The sequence below is a fragment of the Callospermophilus lateralis genome, chromosome 14 (genome assembly GCF_048772815.1).
Source record: "Callospermophilus lateralis isolate mCalLat2 chromosome 14, mCalLat2.hap1, whole genome shotgun sequence".
Classification (NCBI taxonomy): Eukaryota; Metazoa; Chordata; class Mammalia; order Rodentia; family Sciuridae; genus Callospermophilus; species Callospermophilus lateralis.
Genome location: NC_135318.1, coordinates 41,751,145 through 41,761,319, shown reverse-complemented (window position 1 = coordinate 41,761,319; position 10,175 = coordinate 41,751,145).

Genomic DNA, 10,175 nt, shown 5'->3' with positions numbered 1-10,175 from the left:
TATATGAAAACCTAATGAAGTTCAGAGAAGTATTCATTATGTTTCAATACATTTATATTATCTGCTCTCCCAATAAATTGTTATACCTCTATTGTAATTAACTAGGAATTAACTCGTCTAATTTTTTAAAGAAACAATTTCTGGTCTCAGAATTATTACTTTGTTATATATCCATTGAAAACCTAATTGAGAGTGCAGGAAACATATCTTTTAATGAATCGAAACAAAAAAATTAGTGTAGTATTGCAAGTGAATTATAATTGACTGAAACTGTTTACAGAAAAATGATGGATCAGTGGCATCCAACATCTTTCTGCATTGCATGTCTTTGATACTAAATATCTTTACAAATTTTAGAGCTCAATGTTTTATCAAATATCATACATCCTATTTATTTCCTGTCTTTATTATCTGATATAAAGCATTATCATATTAGCTCTTGTCAGTGAGTCATTTTTAATTTCTAAAGGATGGGAGCTTCTTTAACCTGTGTCACATTGCTAGCTGGGTAGAATGTCTTTCTCTGTGCCCCAACTTCCCCAGCCAGATGTGGAATATGTTAGGAATGAACTGAGTTTTTACAGATTTTTCTTTTCTCTATTTTCTCTTTCTTTTTCTTATTTCTTTTCTTTTTCTTTTCAACATCTTTATTGAGATATAATTCATATGCCCTACAGCTTACCTATTTAAAGTATACAATTTAGTGATCTTCAGTATATTCAGTATATATATTTCTAACCATTGCCATAGTCAAGTTTAGCTGTTTTTTATCACCTCATCTTCTTTAGCTGTCACTACTGCATAGCTCTACCATACACCCTCAAACCCCAATCCTAAGCAACCACTAATCTACTTTCTATCTCTATAGATTTCTCTACTGCGGACATTTTATGTTGCTGGAATCACATAAGGTTGTCTTTTGTGTTTGGTTTCTTTCACTTTTCAAGACTTATTCATATCATGAATAACAATTACTTTTTGTTAGCAGATGGTCATACCTTCTGACTATTATGAATAGTGGTATATATATATATATATATATATATATATATATACACACACACACACACACACACAAATATATATTTGTATTCAAGTTTGTGTAGAAATACATTTAACTTTTTGTAGTTATATGTTAAGGAGTAGAATTTCTGAGTCATATATTAATTCTATATTTCACATTTCGAAGAAATGCCACACTGTTTTCCAAAGTGGCTGCACTATTTTACATTCCTACCAGCAATGTATATGGGTTCTGATTTCTTTACATCTTCATAACATCTGTTACTAACTTTTTGGATATTCATTATAGTGAGTGTGAATGGAATATTTTCAAGGTTTTCATCTGAATGTCCATGACTAATGGCATTTAGCATTTTCCCCATCTACTTATTGGTCATTTGGACATCTTCCTTAGAGAAATGTCTCTTCAGATACCTCATGCATTTAAAAACTGGAGTATTTGCCTTTTACAATTGAATTAAATTTTTTATGCATTTAAAATACAAGTCCCCTTTCAGATATACGATTTCAGAAAATTAGCTACAGATTTTTTTCTTACATATCAACAACTTGCACTTAATGTCAAGATTAGTTGTGATTAGTGTCATTAGTGACACTTGAGTGAATATTCTGAACCCAGTTACTAGACAAGTTTAGTCTTCATGTGGCATTTATTTCTCACATTTGAAATGAACACTCGTAGGAAAATGTTAGAATGAAGTTGTGAACAAAAGCTATCCCTTCTTTGCAATGTAATTACATGACAAGATAGGACCCTTAAAAATCTCTAACTCTAATATTAAGTCCTTGACACTTTGTATAAACACAAAATCCCTTGCAGAGAGGAGACACTGGAGAATTAAAGATCCCAGAAATGGATTTTCCTCTTCTTCTATCTTTTGATAGAAGAACTGCTGCTTGAGAGATCAGTTATTAATCCTCATCATCAAGGCAAGGATTTTAAAGACTGTAGGAGAAAGAAATATTCCAAATCTCATAGCAATCAAATAGGCCTTGAAATTATTTCTCACATCTGACTGAATTTTTAGATATATATGTTACTCTTAAGTATCTGTCATAAATATACATATTGTGTGGTAAGAATGGATTTTAGTAAGAATCAATCTTTCGGCAGCTGGATCTGGAGATGGTTCTAAAGCAGGCTGATGAGTTTATATTAATGTATTCATATATCTCTGCTACTGGGTTTCCCCTTTTTATGTAAGGATCCTATAATGGGACCCTTGTTTCTAGGACATAGAAATATGGACTGGATTACTCTGGGTTTTCTCGCTTTGCTTCTCTGGCCTCCACAAAGCTAATTGGTCAGGTTCTTGCTTCTTCTTTAGATGTGCTTTGTTTTCATACTGGTCAACTGATTCATGCCAACTGGTCCTATGCTGATGATCATTTTGAAGGCATCGTTCAGCCATGACAGTTGTGAAAATTTGAGTTTACTTTTGTGATCTTCATGAGGCTCTCTTTTCCCACCATTATGTAGATTGTACAATGTCTTCCTGGGTATGTTTTGATGGGTTATATGGTCTGTCAAGCTGGGCCTCCTATAGCAAATAACCCACCTCAGTCCAAAGGAAGTCTCACTTCCTGGTCCCTGCTTTTGTCCCCTTTCCCTTATTGGGTAGTCTCAATGTTTCATCTTCTATATTTGTTGAGTGGATATGTTTATAGAAACTTATTTCTTCACCATAGAGTTTTTCTCTAGTGACAGGAAATCTCTTTCTACTTTTAGATTTTTGTTTCCCCATGGTTTTGTATTTCAAAATTATGTTCCCAGTTCAGATCTAAATTAAACAAATAGATGTAAAATGTTAGTCATGGTGACACATGCATCCTGGAACAAAATGAAGCCCTACAGATTGGGACTTAGCATACTAATCACCATGTTAGATGTGAATGTTAATTAATAAAAGGAAATATTATGACTAAGTTAAAGAAAGGCCGAAGTCATTATCTCTGAGGAGTCTGCAGTGACAACATAGAAAACAAGCAGTGACATTCCAAATATTTCCTGAAATTTTAGTGAGCTTGTTTACTTTGTAACTTGTCACTGCCTCTATGACATCCACTGAACAAAAGAGTTTCCATAGGTCCTCTGCTGACTAAATAACCTTCTTTCTGCCATGCTATTGATTTCACAGAGCTGCATTTTAGCTTCCTTGAGGCCATTCCCTTCAGGCTACTCTTTACCTCCTAAGGCAATAACCATTTTTAATCTTGCCAGCCAAGCAAGAGATGGCTTGCTGACAAGAACTCAGCTGCCAAAGCCCCCAGCACTCCTTTGGTTCTTCTATTGCACTCAGAGAAGAATGTGACAGATCAGCAGCAAACTTCTTGTTTTGTTTTCAGATTGACCTACTACTTATATTTCAGAGCAAGAGAAATATGTTCACATTTGAGATGATGGATTATGGAAACTTTGCCTTAAATGATTTAGGTTGCTTCTGCAGGAGTCAAGTATTCCAAACTGTTCATTTCTCTAGCTCAGCAGACATGCCTCTCCAACTTCTTTCTCAGTTAGCTAGAACCTCCTTGCTTCTTTGTGTATAAGTAATGATTAAAATTAAAAGGTCCTTTTTTTCATTTTAAAGAATTTATTTTTCAGATAAGAAAATGAAGGCATTACTTGATGTTTTTAAAAGAGCAATAATAATCCATGGAAATAATCATACTTATAGATATGAAAGCAGACATTAAAAAGTCAAAACAAAATATCATTTCATGATATCAGGGTGTTCTTTCCTCTCCTATGTACTGAAAAAGATTGAGTAAATTTTATGATCATTCTTTAAATTCTCCAAGGAAAACATCTAAGGATTTTTCAGGGGAGAAGTTTTATAATTGCAAGTTAGAATTGTTAAATAGTGATAAGAATTGTTGAACCGCAACACAAAGAAAAGACCACCAACTCCAATTTTAAATCAGATTAAAGCAAGCTTGTATTGTGTACACAAAGAAAGCTGGCCACCAGCTACTGTCTCTCCCAAATGTGGGTTAGAGATCAGTCCAGCTCTCAGGGAAGAAAAGGTTATATAGCACAAAAAGTTACGAAAGTGGGGTGTCTCGGGAACTTACAGCTAACAGGGTTCTGGCAAACATAATACAAGCGCAGATAGCAGATTAATGATCTACATGGCATGATATTTCAAGGTAGGGAGTAAATTCAGATCTCGACATCACAATTTATGAGGCACTGCTGAGGTTTCAGAAAGGGTTGTTATCTGGTCAGGGGGAGCCAGGATTTATGAGGCACCACTAAGGTTTTAGAGAGGGTTGTTATCTGGTCAAGGAGAGCCAGGCATGGGTGAATTCAGAGCACAGGCAGGATTTCCAAACAAGTTTAGATATCTCAGTAATTTATAGTAAAACAGAAATTAACTTTTCATGACTTTGTGATGAGATGGCTCTCTATCTTAAAATGGAATTAGGCTGGGTTCATCAGAATGTTTAGATTAAATAATCTATTGAATGTTCTTCCAGTCTGTTGTTGTTATACTTTGTACTGTACTTTTGAGAATATCCAGGGAGCTTTAATTTTTTATTATTATTATTATTATTATTATTATTATTATTATTATTATTTTGGTTCTTTCATTCTTTTCTATAAAATATATTATTTTTATAACTGTTACTTTTGTATAATTATTTACATTTTTATTTGTTTCAAGAGAATTTGTAACAGCCTCTTAAAATGTTTTATGATGATGATGATGATGACTGCTTTAAAATTCCTATCAATTCTTAACTTGTGAATCAAATTCAAAATTTGTGAAAAATCTCATGATTGATATTATCAATTGTTCTTTCTCTTTCAAGTTGTGATTTTCTTAGTTTTTGGTGTTTTTAGAGATTTTCAATTGTATCTTTGACTTTTGCACATTATTATGGGATGTTTTTATCCTATCTAAAACTTCTATTTTAGCAAGCATCACACTGTTAGGCTTAGTGTCTAAGTCCTGGAATACTTTTTGCAAATATTTATTTAGTTGTCAGAGTCCTGGTAATTTATTGTCGTGTATTTTATTTTTCTTTATTGCCCTGGGCCAGTTGGTCTTCCCAGAGCTGGAGATGGGTCCCCACCCAGACTGCTGATGCTGCTACTGCTGGTGGATGGTCTACTTGCTATCCTAGGTGTGAAACAGAGACCTTGTTCATGTAAACACTGCAGCAGAACAGATCTGTCATCCTGTGGGACAAAATGCTGCTGAGGCTGCCGTTGTTGAAGGGGTGGGCCAGGAACTGAATCCCATCCTCAGATTCCATTTATCATTGTGGGCAGGGAGTCAGAGGAGAGGTATGGGGAGAGAGTTGGCTCACATGTGAGCAGATTTTCTGCTACTGCTAGCATGCATACCAAGGGAGACGGACTATCTTTGTAAACACATATACATCTAATTTTGCTGCCAGATAGACCTACTAGTGTGGGAACTGTCTTTTTGCGTTATTGAGTTTTCTTTAAATTTTCTACATGTGACTCTTCAAGATTCATTTTAAGTGTGTGTCTCTGGTTGCCATCAAATAGCAATTAAAGTTATGAAACGTTTATATTCATTTGTTTAACTTTTTATTTCAGTTTTAAGTGTTAGTTAGTGCCTATCTTGATTAGTTCATTTTATGTCATTGCAACAACATTCTTGAGACTGTCTACAAACTCAGGAACAATGAGATTTAAAAAATGCATAGGGCAAGACATTGAGAAGGAGAGCAGAGTAGCACTTGAATGCTCTCTCCAAGCTTCCCAAGTATATCAATGTGTTCAACTACCTAGAATCTTAACAAATCTCATGGTGCATGGGTTTTTACACAACTTTATCCCAATTGTCTCCCTTTTCCAGAGTTACTGGATGTGTCTGAAATTTTCATCCCTCTAATCATTTGATCTTTTGAACTGGTATGCTTCTGAGACTCTCTAGGAGTTTTACCCTAAGTCACCTTATTATCATAAATTGGTATGACTGAAGGAGCTCAAAACAAAAGACACTCCTGTCACTCAAGATAATCTGAGGACTTTAGGAACTCCTGCCCAGAATGGAGGACTACAGTCAAATACATTTTTTTATTATACCACAATAAGCTTATCTAACTTGGTATTACATCAATCCCAGACGATTCTATATTTTATTATCTATTTTACACACTGAACTTATATTTGTAATTAGTAAATTCAGAGAATTGCTATCCCAGGCCTATATATATAAATAAATTCTATAAAATGACAGAGTTAAGCTATACATCAGTTAATTTATTTCCTAAAATAGGAGAAAAACATAGTTAATTTTGCTTATTTCGTAATACTATTTTTTAAATTGTTCTATCAGCTCAGGAGTTAAAAAGAGAGACTGAGGTAGAAGAACTTGTGGAGTCAATATTAACATGCAGGCTTATTTTGACAACCGAACATCTGTAAGAATAGAAAATTCAGAGAAGAATGGTATTAAATGCACTAAAATTGAGATTGGTGTTTCAGTTATAAGTATCAAATCTTAGAAAAACTAAATCTATTTGTTTAAAAGAGCAAATAGTTAAAAAGAAAAACAAAAATACATTAAAAGGCAAAGTAGATCCTATTTTTTTAACTTTATTTAATTTTGATATTACCCTTTCTTGGGCAGCTACTTACATATATGTCAGTACATTCCCCACATCTGCTTTTGCAACTGCTCTCCTCTGGAACAGGCTTTTAAGACCCAGCTGAAATATCACACGCAAAGGGAGATTTCTCTGTTCACCCCAGTGGGGAATGATCTCTGTTTGCCTATGCATCATTTATCACATGCTTCTCTTTTACTAGTTTCTTTGTTGAAGACCTATGTTATTGTGGCTATCTTCCACTAACTTGGTAAAATGGAAATGATAATACCTAAATTTCATTGTTATCATCAATTTTCAACGTGTGAGTTTGTGGAACTGCTTTAGGGTGAGTCAGTATATGCTAATTTCCTACTTTACATTATGAACTTCTTACTTTGTATTGCAGTATTGAGGTATTTTGGTTAAAATTAGAAAATTAGGGCAAATTTTACAAACATGCTAGGACAAATGTATGTTAACAAAAATCTGAGTCCTGTATTCTGATCCTGTGGCCTGGTCATGCAGGTCAGTCAGGAGATATTGGAAATGTTCCATAATAGCTAACATTGTGGCTAAGCACTGGTTGACCTTTGGAAAATTTGCCATATTCCTCTTTTTCTGGCACAGAAACTTGCAGTATGGCTTGATATTTGAGAACATGAATTTAAGGAAGACCTATCTTTGAATGGAAAAAAATGCTAAATATTAGTTGTATGACCTTAGCAATTTTTCAAACCTTTTTAGGTGTTAATTTCCTGTGTGAATATAGGGTGTTCATATAAATTCATTGGGGGGATTGTAAAAACAAATGAAAGGGTGTGTGTGTTAGCTTTCCATCACTGTGACACAATATCTAAGGCAATCAATTTAATAGAGTAAAGTTCACTTGGGCTCACAGTTTCAGGGGTGTCAGTCTGTCATTACTTGGCCCTGTTGCTTTGGGCCTGTGGCAAAGTAGTACATCATGTCAAGAGTCCGTAGTAGTGGAGGCTTTTTTATATCATGGAAGCAAAAAGAGAAGGGGCCACTTTCCCAATACACCCTTTAAGGACATGCTCCCAATATTCTAACTTCCTTCACCTAGACCTGCCTCTGAAAGTTCCACCTTATCCAATAGCACTTGGCCCTGACCATCAAACCTTTAACACATGGGCCTTTGGGGGCACAGTATGTAAAGTGTTAAACATTTCTAGTGCTCATTATAGGTACCCTATTGTTAGTAAGCATTAAATTCTGCATAGTTACTATTATTGGACACACTCTCCATTACCCTGCTTTTGTGCTTGTTTGAAGTAGAAAAGGGTAAAAACGTATTTGTTATTGTTTTTATAGAGGAAATATCAGGATGGTTTAAAAGATGACATGATCTTCTTCACTATTTCTTCTAAGATTCATTGATCAGAGATATTATTATTTAAGGCTGATCAAATTTTTGCATATGATTTGTAATTCCACCATCTGATAAATGTTAGAGTTTACAAGGCTTATAGATTCCAAGATATTTAGTAAAAGTTAAGTTATTTTTAAACCAAATAAAATAACATGCAATTATGAAATTAAAAAGAAATAGCACCATTGGAAAACATATTTAATGTATATAGTTTTAGCACCATTGGAGAACATATTTAATGTATATAGTTTTTACCTGAGGTGGAAACAACAATTTTGGGGACTGATTTTTAAGTCATGTTAACATGTTCTCTCAAATGGAAAGATAACTGATTTGAGAACTTTAGACCATTGGATTTGAGAATTTCAGACCATTGGTTGATTGCAACTGGGCAGATGTAATTTGATCACCATGCCCATTGGATATTTTATAAGTCCTTAAACAAACTGTTCCTCTAAAATAACTTGATCTAATGATTCCCGGCTGTAGGTTTGGGAGAAACTGAGTTTGGCAGGAGGAACTTATTAAGTCACTTTTTGTATTCCTGCTTCCTACTTATTAGATACTTCAGATTTAGTTAAAAGAAGAATTTGAAAGGTACAATACATGTAACTCATTCAACAAGCATGCACAGAGTACTGAGGTGTGGAAACTAGGAAGGAGGGTGACCACAATCAACACAATCTCTGTCCAGTGGGGCTGAGAGTTCATAGGAAATAGAGATAAAATGAATAATTTAAATATTTAAAGTAAAATTTAGTTGGTGATAATACAAGAGAGAGAAAGAGGGAGACGACCTGATATGATTGAGTATAATTGGGATCGTCAGGAACTGTCTCACTGAGGAAACCAATATCCAAATGATAATGTGTCATTGGGAATTCTCCTAAAAGCTGAACATCCTGCAGAGAAAATAGTAAATGTAAAAGTCCTTGAAATCCTTGGTGTGCATGTGGCCAAGAAAAGGCAGTAGTGTTAGATGAGAGTGGAGAGATAAGCAGCTCAGGTGGAGGCAAGGCATTTTAGGCCATCATAAAAGTTTGAATTTTACTGAGTACAATGGAGCACAAACAAATCCATTAATTCAATGAAACTTTTTAAGTACATACTCTATGAAAGGCATTGTAATTGCTGCTAGGAGAGGCTTGGATGTCAAAAGAAGTCATAGATGTCATCCGGGGATGCTACACAGGAGATGATATATAACGGAACCCTTCACATTAGAAACAAAATGTGGGCAGAATATACGGGCTCTGTAGATGTGCCTTTCTTAAAGAGATAATAGTTACATTGCGATTTTAAGTATTACTAGGACTTTATTGAGCAGAATCAGAATAGCATAATCAAAGTTATGCCTTAGGGTGGTTTTTCTTTAGCAGGGAGGAAGAAAGGAAAGCAGGAGTTTTAAAGAGGTGAGGGAGGGAGTGTGCAGACCTAATGTGATTGCCAGGTGCTACTGAGTCCAATTCCTAAATACCTTTTGTGTCACCCTTTCCACTTCCACCCCTCCTGCCCTGTCATCAGTGCTACATAATTGTAACCTTGGTTTTGTCTCTTTATCTCTTTTTTTTTTTCTCACCACAATGCTCCCATACAAATTTTCCAAAAACAGATAAATCTTCATATTACCCAACTGATGAAAAATAGCAAATAAACTGCAGGGGACTAACAATAAAGTCTAACATAAATATATTTTTCAAAATCCTTTAAAATCTTGCTTTTTTGTCATTGCATTTACTCCCCTCACCTATTATTTACTGGGTTAATTTTCAGATTCATAAACTTAGCATGAGTTTCTATTTCTTTGGGTCTTTGTTCTAATCTTCCTATGAACTGCAATATTCTGTGTGGCATCCGCTACAAACCTTTTTTATTTTTTTAAAGAGAGAGAATTTTTTGATATTTACTTTTCAGTTTTCAGTGGACACAACATCTTTATTTTATTTTTATGTGGTGCTGAGGATCGGACCCAGCACCCTTCGCATGCCAGGCGAGTGCGTTACCGCTTGAGCCACATCCCCAGCCCAACTACTGACCTTCTTAAGTTGCAAAGATAAACTTATTTCATGTCTCCTCTAGTACTTTCTCAAACCTGTCAATCAAATCCATTTGCCCTTTGCTTTACCTGAGCACTCTGCTCATGTAACTCAGCTCTTGTTGCTCTTCCCAATATTATTTGCCAGCCCGAACTCTG